Source organism: Psittacula echo, assembly GCF_963264785.1.
Source record: "Psittacula echo genome assembly, chromosome: 2".
Classification (NCBI taxonomy): Eukaryota; Metazoa; Chordata; class Aves; order Psittaciformes; family Psittacidae; genus Psittacula; species Psittacula echo.
Window position 1 is genome coordinate 89929125 of NC_137737.1, and position 20937 is coordinate 89950061.

The window sequence follows — 20937 nt, forward strand, 5'->3', positions numbered from 1 at the left end:
CTTTTTTTGTTATGTTATAAAGCATCATGATTCCTTAGGTAGGTGATTGGTCTCATATGTCTCATTGTTTGTTCAAAGTACACCACAGAAAGCTCAGCAAGAAGATTCAGCATGTACACAGAGTACTCAGATGTTCAAAATAGCAGCTTGCCAAAGTAAATGCTAGTAGACTAGTGATCAAAGTGACCCATAAAAACTCTCTTCCTGCTTTTCAGAATTTTTTACCATTAAAAAAAGCTTTCAAGAAATCTTTTCTCATATCTGTACTTAACACTTTCAATAGCTCATAATAAAGGAAGGTAATGGGAACAGCATAATTGCTAGAATTAAGAGAGAACACGTCTAATACTGCACTATTCAGTCAAGTGGGTGAACAAATGAAGATAGATAATGATGAATTAACTCTGTCATCATGCTGAATTCTTTTTAGCACTCCAGTATTTTGCAAAGCCAGTTATTTTGCAAAAGCATACAATTTTTCACTACCTTGGGACAGAAACTGTGGTATTGCAGTAAACCAGCTAGCATTATCAGATGACAAACTCCAATAGGTAACTCTGGAAAACGCCTGTAGACTGCTCAGCTAAAATAGTAATGAGAAAAGAAGGGAGCCACTAGGCTCTCTGTCCTAAAACTTGACACAGGAATATTCAGAGTGACACTGGCAACAGGACAGGAACGGCTTGGTTTGACAGCTAAGAACATGAAATGCTGCATGGAGATGAGAGCCATTAAGCTGCTGATTTTCTCCTGTTTCGGAGGAAGAGGAAGATAACAGGCTTCCCATGTGAGTTTTGGAGGACTGCTTCACTATTTGAATGTTAGCTAATACGCAGACTTAATTACTGTTTAGAGCCTCTAGCTGCTAGTATAAGCTATGCATTAAAAATTAGGTACATTTATTTAGCCAGAATTAGGCTATGTAATGATTTTTTCTTTCTTTTTTTTTAAGGCAAAAAAGAAAACAAGTGATAGATATCACTCGCCTTGTTAAGACTACATGCAATAATACACAGATAAAATCACTTATTTGGCAGAGCAACCAAATTTGTCTGTCTGTAGCAAAAGGTATTTTAAGTATATACAGTTTTTGCAATGCAGCCAGAAAGAAAACACTGGAAATTGTATTATTTTGAGAGTATCTCATTCACTCACACTGAGGTCAACAGTCAATATAACAAAGGAACTCATGGAGAAATACCTGAGATATGTCTGGCTTTTCTAGGTAGTTGCAAAATAAAGCAAAAAGGAAAGATGACCTTTTAATAATTAGTTAGTGTTGCATTTGGAAATCTGAAGTGTATCACAAGACTTCAATGATACATGCTCATCATTGCTGATAATGATAGCTTTGTTGCACAGTGCCTCTACAAAAGTAACCTTCATTGACCTAAGACAGTTTACAAACATACAAAACAACAAAAACACAACAAATTAAGAGGAGTAGCAGATCAGCACACTCAAGCCACTCTTTCGGTCTAGAATCTCTTCACTGCAGACAGATATTATGGAGGAGCTGACTGCATTTTCTCAGCTGGAAACTTGACCTTTCTAGTCTAGTTTGGATAGAACTTATGAAAGATAGACTAAACTGTGCTGTTCAACCCCCAAACTCTTAGCACAACCTCTGTTCCTAAAGCTTACCAGCTGGCACTTGAATTGCCCCAATTCACATCCTCCCTCATCTGGTAGGAACAGCAGCTAACAGAGCAAGGGCCCAGAACAAAGGGTGGATCTGGTCACATTTGTTTAATGGATGGCCGAGGTGTCTGGGGAGGTGCATTTACTGGCCAAATTTCCTACATGGAAATTATCAAAGTAAACAGGTCTGTGCTTTTACTAATTAAGGTGAGGTTTTCTCTGTGATTGTGCTTATGAACTACTGATGGTATCATGCATACTTTTCTGTAGATTTCTTAAGGACCTGACAAAGCATTTATAGAAATAATCATAACCGAGGTTTACATATACAGCAACTAACCACTAGGAACCATGAAGAGCTTGGTCCACTGTAAACACATCAGTGGTAAATGAATGGCCAAACTGTGAATGAAATCTTATATTTTCTTCCTTACTTTCTATTTTAACAAGCATAATAAATCTTTGCTCTATAAATCACATTTCAGCACTTGTGGAACTAAAGAACGTGGGCTTAATTCAGTAAGCTGTCCACATGAGGAATTACCACAATATTCAGTACACCTCACATCATGAGGGCACGCAGATCATCTTTTATGATTTTTGCTGTCACCATCTAGATACCCATGAGGTCAGATTCTAAGCTAAAACAAAGTTAAGAATAGCTACTGATGTAGCTGCTCTATTACTAAGCAATTCACTCTTGAATACACACACTGGTGATTCCAAGTTTAAATTATGTCATGACTATTAATTCTTTAAGAGCTCAGAAATGTGGTTCCTTTCAGATGTTTGCACAAGAAAATGCATAAACACACCTGTGGTGAAAATAACTATGTATCAAAAAGTAAATCCAGAAAATGTAATTGCCTACTGTACCTTCCTATGCGTCTCCTGAGAATGGTTGTGCAGTAGATTTAACTTCCTCTTACTAAACAAGAGGAAATTAAAAAGGCTGCAGGAGTAATTGAATTGGCTCAATTATTAGTGAAACAGTTGGAAGATACTAATCTTCCTTAATCTACTGAATTGACTAAATTGGCACAGGAGCTGAAGAACTGCCAAATTTGAACTGGTTTCAAAAAATCCTCTGTTGCTTGCAGAGATCAGGATTTATTTGCTTATTTTGAAATATCCTGTGGTTAGATCCAGTAATTACAGGAGAGAAACTCTCTCAAAATCATAGGGAAAAACAGTCAACAAAATACCCTCAAGACAAAAATGAAAGCACCCTTTGAATCAAAAAGTGGCTTCACAGCTCTCCAATGTGAACATCTTACATTAAACTGTTAGCTGCATGTATAAGCACCCTAGAAAAAAAATGCAGCTTGATTTCAAACATGTCAGGGACTGCCTGTTTATTGCATTATGCTCAAATCTGACCATTCAGAATGACTTTTGTTTCTCTTTGCAAATGATTATGCTTAATCACACAATTTTCACCAGCTAAAGTAAGGGCAGCAAAACCAGGTCTTATGTTGAATTTCCTTCCAAAAGAAACAGCTGAATAAAGGAGGAAATCGTTTTCAGACAGGACACTCCCTGAATTGCTTTAAACCACAGTGCTGCTGATTTTGGGCAATACTGCCTATAGAGGCTAAAGCTGAATTAAATCCTCCATCCAATTTCTGGCATTTATTTTATGTTTACCTTATTTTTTTTAAAGAAACTGTTCCAGAAAGCTTTTCTATTCCCACCATTTCAAATTCCAGAGCTTCAATGCCAGCTGCTATGAAACAGCTACAAGCTGAAAAAATGTTGTGCCTTCCTCATGAGACTATCTGAGCTACGTGACCATAGCTCTAGGGAGGAAATGGCTTGGTACTCCCCAGATGTGGGTAGGAGTAGAAAATATATTGATGATTTGCCCAGGTAACCAAAAAGAATCTGCCTTCTCTTCACCAGTCTCCTTCAGCAAGGCATGAGCTTGTAGTAAGAATGGAAATAAAATCTCAAATTTTTATTTCTACATATACTCTCAAAATTACTTGCATGAACTTAACCACATATTACCTTCCAGCGTAAGAAAATCTACACAAGCAGTAAATAAAGAGTGCATTTTCCCATTCCATCATAAAATTCTGCTTTAGTGTGTCACATGGGAATCACAGGAAGCAGGTAAACTATAGAATAAGGTGTGTGGCCTTAAGACATTGAGAATGGAGAAATAATCATAATGAAGTGAGGCACTGTTAATTGCTGCTTATAGAATATAGAGGTATGAAGAATTACATTTCTTTCATTACAGCTCTCCTACAATATTCAGACAGGAAATAAAGTTTCTGACCCTAGAATTTGACTGTTTGCAAAACACTGAAATAAGATTCAGAATTTTCATTTCTTCTACCTGCACTGCAACACTCTAAGAAGGACACTCACCCTGCAGACAATACTGTGACAACATCCTCTCTAAAAAGGATTTGTGGTCTAACCTGCTTACGAAGTAAGAATTGGTACATTTTCAAAGTCCTTCTGTACCATAGGCAATATGCATGTACTTGCCCTGCAGCCCTTGTGCTTACAGGCACTGCTGGCAGCCCTGTCACCAGCAAGAGCAGGTGATAATGTAAGGTCTGATGTAAGACCTCTGGTTTTACCGACTGCCCTCACTCATTCTTCATTACTGTCTAAATCCTAAATTAATTATTTTTAAAGTATTATTACCATTGAGTTCTCACAATAGAACTACAGATACAGTTAGTAATATTTTCTAGTATTTCAGAAAAAGAGGAACTTCATGAATGCTAACTTTACAGCTTGAATGGTTTTAAAAGTGGAAATCACATGTCTAGCTCTTTAGGTTGCACCAAATCTCATAAAATCCTGCCCTCTGAAGACAGCTCAGAGGAGATAATTTTACTTTTTGGTTTTTGTTTGTTTGTTTGTTTGTTTTTAACTGGGGGAAGAAAGCACAGAAATGTACTCACTATACCCTGTAACCACACACAGTTTTTGTAACTTGATATGCCCACACAGAATATGGAGAATTAATGAATCTTCTTCATCATAGGAATTGAATCAGCTAAAGTAGATCTAGCTATAATTTTCCCCACGTTACTTAAAAAAAACCCACTACAATAACATCTATAAAGACAACCAAAAAGCTTCTAAATTCCAAAAGAGCAAAGTTTTGTGTAAAGGCTAATATGAAATAAGAATAAATTTTCTAAAGTGTGAAATCTTAAGTGACTTTCTCAGACAGAACTACATGGAGGATAACTGCCCCTGCTCTTGCCTACTGTGTCATTGCCAGTGGGGCCTTGCTTCCTGGCTTGATTTCAGATGAATCAATGACTTCAATTTGAATCAAATGCTAACCAGTCCTCTCTTGTCCCTAAAAAGGTTACTTCCTTGTTTGTGAAAACTGGCTCAATAACTCTCAGGAGTCTCTTTTTCTCAATCTGAGAATTGGCTCAGTCCATAGGTTTCCAGACCCCTCCAAGGAGGCTGTCCTCTATAGCCTATGAAAGTCTCTCTCTCTCCCTTAGCAATTGCTTCTGTAGGAGAAATCCCACCTTCCTTGCACAGACACTAACATGATTGTCTTTAATTTTTAATTTAAAGGAGCACATCACCTGAACAATGAATGAAGCATAAAATTCCATTTTTCATTTTCCACAAAACAAAAGGTCCATATTTTCCCTATTACTAGCATCCAGATGCTTGAAACACTTTTCTTTAAAGAACTTGCAGAATAGCCTATCTTGCTTTTTTATCTTGATGCCTTATTAGTCCCTAAAATAACAGGTACATGTTGGGTTTTCCCCCATAATTAGTCTTCAGACTCAGACTTGTTCATTATATTCACCATAACAAGTGATGCAGTTTCATAAATCACTGAAACTATCATTCTGAAATCAAACTTCAATGGCTGTATCAAACAATTGTTTCTTATAATACACAAAGAACACCTTGCAATTTGCTTTTTTCAATATTAGTACCAGGAAGTCATCCTTTGAGAAGTGAGAGATAATGAGTGATAGCCACTAAAAAATGAAACTTCCTACTACATTTTTTATTTTCAAATATATATCCATATTTTGCAGTTTCTACTAAAGATGAGCTTTATGTATTTGTTGACTAAGTGCAAATTCTAGGGGTTTTTTTGTTTTGTTTTTAATTGCTGAGCATACTACTTGAGAAAAAAAAAAATAGAGTTGTATGGCTATCTCCTAGCCTTCCCCAGCCAGCACTTGCATGCCCATTAATGTTACTGAAGACAGGAATTCAAGGTCGAGATCAGCTCAGATGGCAACAGATCAAAAACTAGGAACTGACCGAAGAGTTGCATGATGGCTCCTGTCCTGATAAAGCAATAACTATAATATATTCAACACAGTACTCTTTTTAGGGGTTTGAATAGGAGTTGAAGTTGATAAAACTGCAGGAACATACGAAGAACATAAAGCGTGTCTTTGATTAGGTAAGAGATGATCTGAGGTGGTTTCTGAGAGACCTCACCAGGAAAAGAACAAGACGGGCTGTTGGAGGCAAGTGTGGAATGGATTACAATATGGGAAAGTGGAAAATTGTGACTATGCTAGGCGTGGACAATGTCCCTCAACTGTTTTCATCAGTGATATAGAGCCACTGGCAAGACTGTCAACCAAAGATGGGCAGTACAATCAAAAGCTTATCTGAATTATTAGGTGACCAGGGATTTATTTGAAGTTATAAATCCACATACTCCATTAGTCCAGTTTTACAGAGCAACTCCAGCAAAGTCAATGACTTTTAAGAGGATCAAGCTATCGTAGCACAGAAGAGAATAGCACCTTTCAATGCCCCTCGCACTCTTAAAGTCAGGCAGGTGGGGGAACTACGTTGCAGGTTGGAGAAAGCGTGGTTTGATGAGTTGGGCTTTGGCACATGGTGAGCCTTTTTGCAAGGAAGTATTTTACTGCAGTTTAACTTTTATTGTAAGGCATGACACATCCTTTGCAGCTAATTGCTCTATTTCAGCTTTTGAAATGAACAGATCTTTCTCTCATGTTTCAGCTCATATATTGTAATGATATTACTGTTACTGTTAAAGGTGACCTGAAAATGATTTAAAATGATTTGCTTCTTGCTTCTTCATTCCTTTACAAAGAATAAAAATGCCTAATAGATTCTAGACTATTTCTAAAGCATATTCATTCCCTACACACCACAACTCCTATTTTTACTTTATATGTGTCATCTCTCACATTCTAGCTTTACCCAAGTTAGGACTGCACATGATACATCCCTAACAGCCATTTTAAGTTGGAAAAGTAATAAAGACTTTTGGGAAAAGTCTCAGCTCTGTTCCACGATCTACTATACTGGATCTTATGAGTGTTGTGCTTCTCTGGGGTACTATCTGGACTTCGTCGAGCCTGAAACCCTGAAGTCATTCTACTCACTTGTTAGACTCTCTATTTTGTGATGGATGATTTTGGTGTGGATTTGCCTCAGAGAGAAGCCAAGAGGGAAGAGATGCTGTCAGAAGACCTGCAAGCATCTGCTGAAGAGCAGTCAAGTGGAGCATTCATGTACAAGCATATCAACATACGTTCAAAGCAACAACAAAACAAACACAAAACCAGCCAAACAAAAAACAAAACCCAATTTACACCACAAGATAATACCTGTGAGCTTAATTAAGATTTTTCGGTTGGTTGGCTTTTTCTTTTTTTTTTTATTTTTTTTAGGAAAGAGATTTGGATGCACTTCAAAAAAAAAAAGGTAAAAAAACCCCCCAAACCAAATAACCCAAAACAATAACCACAGTTTTAAAAAGACTGCTATGCAAAGATGTTCCCTCGCCCAAAGCCAGGTCAGAGAAGCAGCTGCATCTGGGAATGGCAAGTATTCCTTAATCTTTCATTTTATGTGCAGAATAAAGAGATCACACCAACTTCTAAAACACCTGAGCAACAGTTTTGTTCTGCAAAGAACAGAGTTCTCTTTTTCATATCTGTGAAACTGAAGCATTTACAACATGTAAAGTCCCTACTGGGAGTGTAATGTGAAAATCCACTCAGCGGTGCATGTTTCTCTAGGAAGCTAAAGTGCTAGCAACCTGATTAACTTAACTTTTCTCACTGTCCCCGTTCCGCCCGGCGGGTGCAGAGGGAACTGGTGTTTCGTCAGCCTGCGCGGTTCGCAGGGGAAACCACTGGCCCTCCAGAGACTGAAAAACGAAACAGTAATTAATTTAATTGTAAACTTCCCTAAACCTGTGTCAGTAAACAAAAGTCTGGGCAAGTTCTTATTCTTATAAAATATTAGAAGTAGAAGGAGAAAAAGAGAAAGGGAAGGAAATAACATGGAGATCTAGGATCACCATCTCCTGGATCCAGCGATGTCTTCTAGGACAGCAGGTTGAAATACTTTTAGCTGTAATCCTTTTAATTGTAGTCGTTTCAGTTGTAGACCTTGTAGTCAGTGATTCCGCTGGGGTTCAGTGCGGAGAGACGCACCATACGGACGCAGGGCGGCTGCCTTTTGATAGTGTCAGGCTCTCTTGGACCCTTCTAGAGGTAAGACTCAGTTTCAGCAGTATCAGGTAAACCCCTAGACCCAGTTCACGCCGTGTCCTGGCAGGCGCTGCAGTGTCTGTGCTGCTGTCTCCGGGCAGGTGGTTGCCGGCACAGTTGATCTTCATGGCCTCAGGGCAGACAACACAGGAAACCATCCCCCACCTTGGTAGAGCAGGATCTGTGCTCTGACCCCCTTGCAGACTGCCCAAGCGACAATACCCTGCTCACCATTAGCAGGCGCTCAGCCTCATTTCCTGTCTTTTGAGTTGTTTGGAGGCACACACGAAATAAAAAGGGGTCTCGACTGTGTTACCCATCATCTCTAAAACGTGAGAACATTCTGAAATGTACCGTGAAACATCTTTGTACGAAAAGGATTTTATTCTGCGCAAAACCATTATTTTGGTAGACCAAGCTATGCATGCTGTAACCATGGTGTATCACAAGAGTGTGAGGCTGCTGCACTCAGACTATTCGAAAATCCAAAGGTGGGCAAAGATCAAAAAGCACCTTCAGTTGCATAGAGGTGTTGCAGAGATGATTGGACAAACAGGTTAAACCACTGGAGTCCTGACGTAATTGATGTATTCAGTATGGTTAATTCCACTAGTAGAAATTAACATACCATTTTCCCAAGGATCAGACTTATACCATTTTAAAAAACTCTATCTTAATTTCAAAGGAATTATTCAGAGCAGCACAGCACTGCTCTGAAAATAAGAAAAACCTTCAGCAATATTCAAGGTGTGGGTCAGGATAGATAAAATTTAGATGCTTGGCTCAAGAACAGGTCCTATCAATTTCTAATGAGCTTATACTGTCATGACACAGTTTAAGTTGTGCATCCTCTAAAACATCCCTCTTGACATTTTCCAGAGAGAAAAGAAAGCTTTAGTAGCTTTTGACACTGTGTCTCATAAGATCCTTATGGACTAACTGATGAAGCTTAGGCTAGGTAAGTGGACAGTAAGATGAACTGAAACAGCTAGGATCAAAGCATTGTGATCACTTGGACCAAATTCAGACAGAGGCCAGCCACCAGCTGCATGTCTCAGCATTCAATAATGAGTCCATTGCTGTTTAAGGTTTCGCTAATGACCTTTATGATATGACAGAGCATAGCCTCAGTGTCCTGAAACCAAACAAACACAAAAAAGAAAGCTAAGGTTCAGTTCAATGAGAGAAAATTGAAAGTAAGCATCATAAAATAATTAAGTCTGAAGTTTATTAAGTGTTTGAATTTTTAATACAACAACATTTCTTATTGAAAAAAATAAGACAAGCTTTATTTCTATGGTTTGTGGTTCCAAATGTGATGCTTATATACCTGTATGAAACATTTCATAGCTATGCTAGAAGTCAGAGACTAAGTTGTGAGTTAGAAATAGTGGTTATTTAGTACTTCTTACATGGTTAATGTATTAGAAGCACAACACACCCACCTCTCCGTAGCTGGTACAGGTAATAACTACCAGTAGGCAAGTTTCCTCTTATCTTTACCAAAATAACTAATAAGTTGGGTTTTTTTTTTTCTTTTTTTCTTTTTGTTAATAGCCACTAGTTAATATAGTTTATTAAAATTGTAAAATAGCAGAAACCCCTCCTTTATTGATGGGATTCACTGGAGATGGTGGATTTTGTTAACAATTGTTTTTACTCCAATATGGACCTTTTATACTTCAAAACCCTGGGGAAGGGGGATGCATTCATAATAATGACTAAAAAATTGAGAAAACACTTTTTTGCAACCATTTAAATAAGTGTTGCCAGTTTCTTTTTAATGTTTAATTAGTTTTCCAAATGCCTTCTTCAAAATCTCGGATAGCCTACCATCACTGCTGAAAGATATTATTTCCTTAAGCTATTTATGGGATTATACCAATGGCAGAGATAATTTGTCATTGAAGGGATAAGACTAGACACAAAAATATAGTGCAGGCAAGCATATTTCAACAACAATACACAGGAGGGTAAGTGCATAATACAACTCTGAACACACTTTTTTTTTTAATCCTCCTCTACTTAGAATCTGTTTTCTTCCTGACACTAGTAATACAATTTTCAGACAGACCTGGATTGCATTATGCAAAGAGTGATTGGAAAGGTGGCAAGCTTTTGTTTGTTGGAGTGTTTCCACCTATTTATTTTTGACAAGGTCAAAAAACTCTTTTAATTCAACTTTACACTTGGCTGATGCTGTAAAGTAGCTGTATGCTTTGACATAAAATAACCCACAGACATCAGTATCAAGTAATAAACATTTTAAAGTATTTCTTCTAATAACTGAACTCAGGACAGCAGCTGAGCAGAAATATCCATCTCTGTCAAAAGCTGTGCTTCTGAAGTGTTCTGTTAATCATTTGTAAGCACTGAGCATACAACTCACCTAAGTCTAATTCTATCATTTGCAGTTTAGATGAACAGTAATTCAAACAAACAAAGAGACATTTTAGAAAGCATTACAGAACAAATCTTTAGAACTCTCCCTTCTTAAAAAAAAAAAAAAAAAAAACAAAAAAAAAAAAACCACAACCAAACAAAAAACCTAACAAATACCCACAACTAAAACTACAACAAAACAAACACAATCCCTTCCCCCCTCCAAAAAAAAAAAAAACCCACAAAAACAAAACAACACACCCCAAACCCAGAAACTAATCATTAAAAGAAACACACTAATAATGAGCTCTTTTTCTTAATTCCCAACCTTAGCATCTGTTAGGAAAAGTTATGTGGTGGGTAAGACATGGAAAGTCAGGAGTGAAGAAGTTGAAATCCTTCCAAATCAGCACTTGCAATTCAGACTCCACAAACACAGCTAAACTAAGCCATCAATCTCTGCATTTGCTGACAGAAATTCTCTACTCATTGCAGAAGTGCTGAATTTTTGAAATGGTACCCATCTGCTTTCTTTAGGGTCTTACCTGGGCATATCCACCTATACCATTTCTAAAAGCACATAGTGTATAAAGTCCCTGACAAGACAATGAGAAGGTAATGCTAGATAGTTAGCTAAAATGTTCAGATCATGAAACATCAGTAATAATTTTTTTTTGTTTTCATGACTTTGAAAGTAACAACCATTTGTGTGATAATGCAACTGAAATTATCTATGGATACACAATAGGTCTGTGTGGACTTTATTTTCATATCTGAATTCAAACCAATGCTATTGTATGAACACATAGTAAGAATAGTCCGTCACAATCATTAAGGAGAATGTCCTTGGATATTTTTCTATTCCTTTCCCATTTCTCTGATTTAGCAAAGACTTTGGCAGAAGTGATATTTTTTAATTAGAATTCAATAATAAATTATGCAACTGGCATCTGAAAACTCAGCAGTAGTCATTTGCATGACAGAACACTTATAATAGCAGCACTTATTTTTCAGCAAGGTCAAAAATCTCCATAATTTCTGCACCAAGTCTAGCTGGTGATGAATTGGGGCTGTATACTTTCATGGTAGAAATCCTGCATTAACAAAGAATATACATTTCATTGTACCTGTAGAAGGGATGCAAAATACACACTGAGGACACCTGAAGAAAAAGAACAATAACAGAAAACCCTTTCATCTACTGCTTCCAAAAGACTGACTTTTCTTATGTCCTCTGAGACACTGCTATTTGCTTTACATTACAGTTCTATTGGGGAAAAAAAATATTCACCAAATATTATCTTCACCTTTTACCCTACTTTTAATATTACTTTCATAAGCATTAAATCAACTGATTATTTTTAACAAATATGGATCCAGACCTTGCAGTCTCAATTTTCCTTTCACTACCAAGAGTCTTTTCAGCTAAGTGCATACTATTTTCTAAGCGTGTCCTTTGGTACATATTATACTTTAGCTGTCCTATGATCTAAATTGTTGGCTTGGTTTTAATTTTCCTGATGTTATTAAAAAAACCCAAAACATAATAATATTACAGATGTCATTCCTAGCCCATAAACCGGTATTGCATCAAGAACACACCTAAGATAAAGGTGTTATTTTTAAAGAAAATTAGCTTTGTTTGTAGTTTTGTTTAACTAAATGAATAGGCTGGGAATAGTCTTTCAGAATTTATAATATGTGGGAAAGCATTAATGAGTTCCAAAGAAGTGGGTTATTCAAATACATTGGTTGCTAGCTCACCTACTTTCTTCTTTCAGATAATAAAATTAACACAACTCAAAATAAATTCTACAACTTCAATTAAAGTAGTCCTTAGTTTTAGTATTGAAATTTGTAACTTCTTAAGAGAGTTTTCTTTTTAAGTTTTTATCTTTTTTAAGATACTTTTCATGGATCTACCTTTTTAATATCAATGGAGATCCAAAAGCCTATCCTCTCTGCACGTAATCTTTCATTAAATGGAAAATCAATAGCCAGCTCCGTTCATGGCTTGATTAGAGCAACAGACTTGCTTCCCACAGAGAGGCATCTGAGAGGCAAAGTTGTGTGCTTCAGTGTGAGCATGCAGAAGGGCTCCGATGCATATAACCACAGCTCCCACATGTCAAAACTGGGCTTACACACCTACCAGTGCCAAAAATGTTTTCAATTTTGGCTCCACCTTTCAGACTTCCCTAATTCTTCTTTTTCTCTCCTTTTCATTTCACTACTGAGAAGAGGTGCGGTTCAGAGATGGGAAAGATAAAGAGGGAATCATTGGACAAAATTAAACATTTTAAATTCCTGTAAATTACTTCAGAAACCATTCTTAATTCTGAGGTATCGAATTCTGAAGTAGTAAAAGAAGCATGAAAGTAGAATTCAACACTAGCCTATATGCAATGTACCCCAACCTTCGTGTTAGGGTTCTTTCCCTTTAATTGTATTACAAAAGTAGTCTTCTGTTTGATACACTGTTCTCCATACAACAGCTGCACATTTTAGAATTCTTGTTCATCTACTCTGGATAACAATCAGATTTAGATAATGAAGAGGCTGGAAGAGGCAAATGAGAAAAGCAAAAATGCATAGGTTTTGTACCTGTGTACCAGAACACTAGACCAGTCTTGCAGAGTCTCCTAGATTCACCAGTATTAACTGTTTTACTTCTCTCCCTTTCCTAGGAAAATGACAAAATAAAGACTTCTCCATTCTTGAAGAAATTGACATTTTTTTCACCCTTAAAAGGGGACACATAAGTGGCACCTTAAACCTAGCACACAGTGAATCACAACCAGAGCTACAATTCCCTAAAATACAAGTAGTTCTCAATTTTACATTCCACCCACTGTGCAGCAACTCTACAGCACATCCCACAGAAACCCGCACTTAGTTTAGCCCAAGGAATATTTTCAAGTCCCAAATATTATGGATATTTAGGTACACATAGAGTGAGGTCTTAAAAGATTCTACATTATTCATTACATTAGTAACTTTTAATCAAGAAACTCATCAAGAAATTAGGGAAAGGCCAGTCCAGTCAACCTGGTGCTGATTAGCACACAGATGTGTTAGCACACGCTTTCTCAAGAGGTTTTGCTTGGATTTGAGAGCAAAATTATTCCTAGAATCAAGCCATGTGTATCTTTTTTTTTTTTTCCTGTTCAAAGCTCAAGCTAGCAACTGTGATTAAAAAATGAAATGCAAATACTTATGATGAAACAAGATGAAGGGAACAATTTCATGATTTCTCACTGACATTAGCAGGCCTATAAAGAACAGTGCAATTCCAGTGGATTAGGTTAGTAATGCTAGGTACAAGTGGGGGATCTTTGCTAAGCAAATTTTCTGGTTTGATAATTTCATACCACATAAGCATGGACACTTTCCAGACCAAAAGTTTCTCTCAGCTCTATAAGGACAAAATTCTAACACACTACATGACTAAAGAAAAAAAAATGAGATAAAATAAGATTCTCTCCTCTGAAGCTTTCAGGCACCTTGAAGATACTGGCTATATAAAAATACATTTGAAATTTTAATCATATTTACTGGAATAACCTCTTTAAATCACAAGATTATGTTAAAGACAATGTGTACAAGAAAGTTATTAAATTGTCTCATGACAGTTGTACAAAAGAAATCCTTTCAGCAGTATCTAAGAGTGTAAAAAATGTAAGGAAATGAGAAAAGTAAAATGTAAGGAAATGGGAAAAGTAATAACCACTGGCTAAAGCAAGGCTTCAGTGCTGTTCTGTCTGTAGCTTAGCAGGATTCAGACATTACTGTTTCCACTTATTTACTTGCCACTGCTTCCCACTCCACCCCAATAACATAGCATAAACAGAGGTACAGTTGCTCCCTGACCCCTCCACCCAGTAAGTTGACAGAGACAAACATACACACTTCTAATAGTAAGGTGGTTGCTGGGCTGACAGGAAAGAAGTATTCCTCCTGGTATTTTGACTTATCCAGGCACAGAGCAGCAGTACCCATCTACACTCAGCTACACCCACGGAGGGACGTCTGACCTCACTCTTTCAGGAAATAATCCTGCGCTTCTCCCAGCCAGTCACACCAGTCTCTGCCATCCAAAGCCTAGTTTCAATACAGCACAGCTACATAACCTTGGTTCAGACTTCTGTGAAAAGCTTCTAAAAAAGCATCACTCTTGCTTCTTGAAAGCAAGACTGATGAAAAAACAGAGTAGAGCCACACAAGGTGAGAAAGGTAAAATTAGAGACAGATGCTAGAGTGCTGAGACAAAAGTACGCAGTAGCTCAGAGATTCTGCAGGAAAAAACTAACACAAATGGCACAACATGCAGGTAATTGGAAAACTGCTCCTCAGCAGCAGTGATATTCAGCCTGCTCCAGGGAGACAAATCTCCCACTCTGACTGATGACTGCAAGGCTAACCAGGCTCTTTGTTGCCTGTGGTTATCTCTGTCTCTCACTGTCAATAACCTTCATGTCAGGGAAAAAAAAAAAAAAATCATTTGCAGATAAGAAATACTGATAAAATGTATACAGTACTTTTATTTCCTTTTGTTCTACAATTGTTCCCCTCTTTAAAGACACAAAACCTGCTGTCTCCAAATGTGAATCTTGAAAGATAAACAGGTAATTCTTTTGCCTTTCAGATAAAGTATAACTAATACGCTAAAAATACGATGACTTCATTCCTCCCCTCTTTTTTTAAAGTGCTTTAAGTATTTCTCAAGATAAAGCAATAAAGTTTTATTCTTTTCGCAATTTGTTTTTTGGTCTGCTGAGAGAAAACAAAATGTTTGCAATCACATGTCGTGGTTTAAGCCCAGGCTGTAAATCAGAACCACGAAGTCCACTTCCCCCCACACCTTTCTTCCCTCCGCTCCTGGAGGGACGGGGAGGAGAATCAAAAGAATGCAACTCCCACGGGTTGAGATAAGAACAGTTTAATAACTAAGGTATAACACGAATCACTACTGCTACCACTAAGAGTAATAATGATAAAGGAAATAACAAGCAAGAGAATCACAGTATCACAGTATGTTAGAGATTGGAAGGGACCTCAAAAGATCATCTAGTCCAATCCCCCTGCCAGAGCAGGAACACCTAGATAAGGCTACAGGAATGTGTCCAGGCGGGTTTTGAATGTCTCCAGAGAAGGAGACTCCACAACCTCCCTGGGCAGCCTGTTCCAATGTTCTGTCACCCTCACTGAGAAGAAGTTTCTTCTCAAGTTTAAGTGGAACCTCTTGTGTTCCAGTTTGTACCCATTACCCCTTGTCCTATCATTGTTTGCCACTGAGAAGAGCCTGGCTCCATCCTCATGACACTCCCCCTTTATATATTTATATACACTAATAAGGTCCCCCCGCAGTCTCCTCTTCTCCAAACTATAGAGACCCAGCTCCCTCAGCCTTTCCTCATAAGGGAGATGCTCCACTCCCTTAATCATCTTTGTCACCCTGCGCTGGACTCTCTCCAGCAGGTCCCTGTCCTTCTTGAACTGAGGGGCCCAGAACTGGACACAATATTCCAGATGCAATATTTACCCCAAATTAGCTGCAATAACGTGGTCTAAATAAAGACTGTTTCACAGCAGTCTATTACAAATAAGATCTGTTTACAGTATTTTATGTGCTATGCTGTTATTCTCAACTCTTCCCCTTCTTCAGAAACTGAGCTAGCAATCTGCATTGCTTTTTAACAGATGAAACCTTATCTGAAGGAGCACAGAACTAACTTTGTCACAATACCCCACTATAAAGGTCCAAATCAAGCCTAAATAGCTCGTTGGATCCACAAAATAGCACATAAGAAAACAGTGAGCTAGGATCACCTCTAGCACATCTGATTGCCTGGCCCAAATTAGACAATAACATATTTACAGCTGATGGAACAAAGAAACAGCCTTTGGCAAGCATCTGGAGAACTATCTCAACTCCTATTTGGAAATGATCAAAGCTACTCTGAATGCTTTTGGTATCAAAAGTGATTTATAGATTGTTTTCATCTGAGTTGTCAAACATGAAAACATTATAGTTACAGGATTTCTAAAAGATGTGGGGCACTAACATAGTTACTAAGGGTGCAAAAATAGATACAAACCTATGTGCGGGAAGAAAGGCATGTCTCCACATCCCTTGCTCTATACAGACTCCAGACCATTCATGACACATTTAAATGTATGGCATGTTACATATCAGGTATCATAAACCTTCAGCTGCTTCCCTGGGTCTCTCAAATGTAAAAATCTATACTCTCCCTTACAAGCCTCCCAAACATTACACAATCCTTGCTTGCCTGCATCCATCCATCTGTCCTAAACCAATCCAAGATTTTTATTCCTGGTTGCCTAGCAAGCTTCTTCCAAAGGCAGAAATGCAACAAGGTCCTTGTACACCAAGTGCTCCCCTGGTCTTCTTTTTCACATCCTCTGGGTAGACAGAGACTGTAGAGACCGGGATTCCTCCGGAGAAGTTTCTTTTTCAATACCCAGCTACCCACAGCTGCCTTGCATAACTGGCAGACCTAGCCTTCTCTAAGGAAAAGCAAGAGCATTTCTCTGCCAAAGATGTTGGTGTCACTGCCCACTGCCAAGATGAAAGGACAGCTTGGCTCTCAATGAATAGCTGGAAGATGCCCTCTCCAAGCCAGACATCAGTCCAACTGACATTCCCAACAAGTCACAGCTTTTGGTGTCCATATTCTATCCCCCTGGTATCAGACGGGCACCTCATTGATTGATACCTCGACCCCACCCCTTCCGGGCACTCTCAGTTCTACATGCTGGGCATGACGTGCTGTGGTATGGAATACCTCTTTGGCTAGTTTGGGTCAGGTGTCCTGTCTCTGCTTCCTCCCGGCTTCTACTCCTTCCTGGCAGAGCATGAGACTCACAAAGTCCTTGGTCAGGGTAAACATTCTGACCAGCAACTGAAAACATCGGCTTTATCAGTATTATTCCCAGGCTGAAAGTCAAAACCACAGCGCTGCACCAGCTACTAAGAAGGAGAAAAACTGACTGCTGCTGCTGAACCCAGGACAGTATCCACCCCTTATTCCATACCATTCACGTCATGCTCAGATTCCACATTTTCAATATACCCTCACTCTCATCTTAGTGCATGGACCAATCCCTATAAAGCTGCTGAGTGCATTCAGTCCATGATGTTGGGCTCCACCTCTTGTAACAGTCTTTCAGAGCAGGAGAGGCTGTGTGCAGTGTTCACACTCGTGAATAACCTGGGCAACAGTGTCCATTGCTAAGTCCACCCCTCGATCATGAGTCCATCTCTATGTTGCATCTCTGCCCTGATGGCCTGAAGTGTCATGGGCCCACCAGGCTCAAAATAATTCATCCTCACCTGCAGCAGTTTCTGCAACTTGTCGTCAGGGACTCCACACAGCTGCCTTCCATCTCTGACGCTTCCTGTCCTGGTTTAGCAGTAGCAGTAATTTTTTCTACTGGTGCAGTGCTGTGTTTTGACTTTCAGCCTGGAAACAGAGCTGATAACTCCGATGTTTAGACTGACCAAGGACTTTGAGAGTCTCATGCTCTGCCAGGGAGGAGGAGAAGCCAGGAGGAAGCAGGGACAGGACACCTGACCCAAACTAGCCAAAGAGGTATTCCATACCACAGCACGTCATGCCCAGCATGTAGAATGGAGAGTTCCCAGAAGGGCTGGATCACTGCGGGGTGGGGGCGAGGTACCAGTTGGTGAGTGGTTGTATTCTCTTCCTTGTTATTTCCTTTATCATTATTACTATTAGTGGTAGCAGTAGTGATTTGTGTTATACCTTAGTTATTAAACTGTTCTTATCTCAACCTGTGGGAGTTGCATTCTTTTGATTCTCCTCCCCGTCCCTCCAGAAGCGGAGGGAAGAAAGGTGGGGGGGGAAGTGGACTTCATGGCTCTGATTTACGGCCTGGGCTTAAACCACGACAGTTCTTTTTGGCGCCCAACGTGGGGCAGGAAGGGTTGAGATAACAACAGATCTGACCAAGGCACAATGCTGATTTATGGGCTCTCAAAGTTGTTCTTTTTGATGTCACAGTTTCTGTATGTCGTAGCTTGCTTGGAGCCGGTATTTGATGTGTTAGTGTTTATCAAGTGTGGGCCTTGGGCTAAGGTTCTTGTTTCATTGTACTTTATGGTAATGGCTTGTAATACGGGCGGGCTCCGGCAGCAGGGCGGGATGGACGTGGCCGTGGACTTGTACCTGGCCGTCCCACTGCTCTTCACCGTCCTGGCCCTCGCCCTCGCGGCCGTCTTCGTGAGGCTGCGGGGAGCTGAGAGGGAGCGGCCCCGGGAGCCGGCGGCGGCCAAAGCGGCCCGGGAGAGCGGCCCCGGGGACCAAGCGGGGGCGGGAGCGCGGCCGGAGGCTGGGAAGGAGGCAGCTGCCGAGCAGCGGGAGGAGGCGGCGGCGGAGCCGAGCCCCACGGCCGAGCCCAGCCCTGCGGCGGCCGAGAGCATTCCCCAGCAGCCGTCTGCCGAGCCCGGCGAGCCCGAGCCGCAGGAGGATGCAGGAGACCACGCAGCATTTCCCAGCAAGGCAGAGGAGGAAGATCTGGACTCGGCAAAAGAGAAGCTGGTGGTAAGAGAGCCTTCAAGCACAACAGCTACACTAGCCCCAGTGACAAGTACAGCAGCAGCATTTGAGAGTTTTGAAGGTTTTGAATGGCCTCTGGGTACCCTTGGAACCTGCCTGCTGATTGTGATGGGGATCACCATGTTAGCACACACACAGAGTGAGTTCTACCCACGACCATTTTGTCTGATCCCGAGAGTTAAGCAGAGTCAGGTTTGGGTCTTGTCTGGGTTTAGACAATACAGGGGGACCGAGAGGTTTTCCCCAAGGCTGGACAGTCATGAGTGTCATGGTATGTGGGACAGTATGGGCGAGTATCTAATCCACTGGGCCCCTCCAGTGCTTTGGAAGCGTCAGAGATGGAAGGCAGCTGTGTGGAGTCCCCAACAACAAGTTGCAGAGACTGCTGCAGGGGAGGGTGAATTATTTTGAGCCTGATGGGCCCATGACACTTCAGGCCATCAGGGCAGAGATGCAACATAGAGATGGACTCATGATCGAGGGGTGGACTTTGCAATGGGCCTCTCCTGCTCTGAAAGACTGTTACAAGAGATGGAGCCCACCATCACGGACCGAATGGACTCAGCAGCTTTATAGGGATTGGTCCATGCACTAAGATAAGAGTGCACTGAGATGAAAGTGATGGTATAGTGAAAATGTGGGATCTGAGCATGACGTGAATGGTATGGAATAAGGGGTGGATACTGTCCTGGTTTAGCAGTAGCAGTCATTTTTTCTACTGTTGCAGTGCTGTGTTTTGACCTTCCGCCTGGAAACAGAGCTGATAACTCCGATGTTTAGACTGACCAAGGACTTTGAGAGTCTCATGCTCTGCCAGGGAGGAGGAGAAGCCAGGAGGAAGCAGGGACAGGACACCTGACCCAAACTAGCCAAAGAGGTATTCCATACCACAGCACGTCATGCCCAGCATGTAGAATGGAGAGTTCCCAGAAGGGCTGGATCACTGCGGGGTGGGGGCGAGGTACCAGTTGGTGAGTGGTTGTATTCTCTTCCTTGTTATTTCCTTTATCATTATTACTATTAGTGGTAGCAGTAGTGATTTGTGTTATACCTTAGTTATTAAACTGTTCTTATCTCAACCTGTGGGAGTTGCATTCTTTTGATTCTCCTCCCCGTCCCTCCAGAAGCGGAGGGAAGAAAGGTGGGGGGGGAAGTGGACTTCGTGGCTCTGATTTACGGCCTGGGCTTAAACCACGACACTTCCAAAGCACTGGAGGGGCCCAGTGGATTAGATACTCACCCATACTGTCCCACACACCGTGACACTCATGACTGTCCAGCCTTGGGGAAAACCTCTTGGTCCCCCTATATCGTCATCTAACCCCAGACAAGATCCAAACCTGACTCTGCTTAACTTTTGAGATCAGACAAAATGGTCGTGGGTAGAACACACTCTGTGTGTGTGCCAACATGGTGATCCCCATCACAATCAGCAGGCAGGTCCCAAGGGTACCCAAAGGCCATTCAAAACCTTCAAAACTCTCAAATGATGCTGCTGTACTTGTCACTGGGGCTGGTGTAGCTGCTGTGCTTGAAGGCTCTCTCACCACCAGCTCTGCTTTTTCTGAGTTCAGATCTTCCTCCTCTGCCTTGCTGGGAAATGCTGCGTGGCCTTCTGCATCCTCCTGGGGATCAGGCTCGGGGGCCTGGCAGGCAGCTGCTGGGGGATGCTCTCAGCTGCCGCGGGGCTGGGCTCGGCCGCGGGGCTCGGCTCCTCCGCCGCCTCCTCCCGCTGCTCGGCAGCCGCTTCCTTCCCGGCCTCCGGCCGCGCTCCCGCCGCCGCTTGGTCCCCAGGGCCCCTCTCCCGGGCC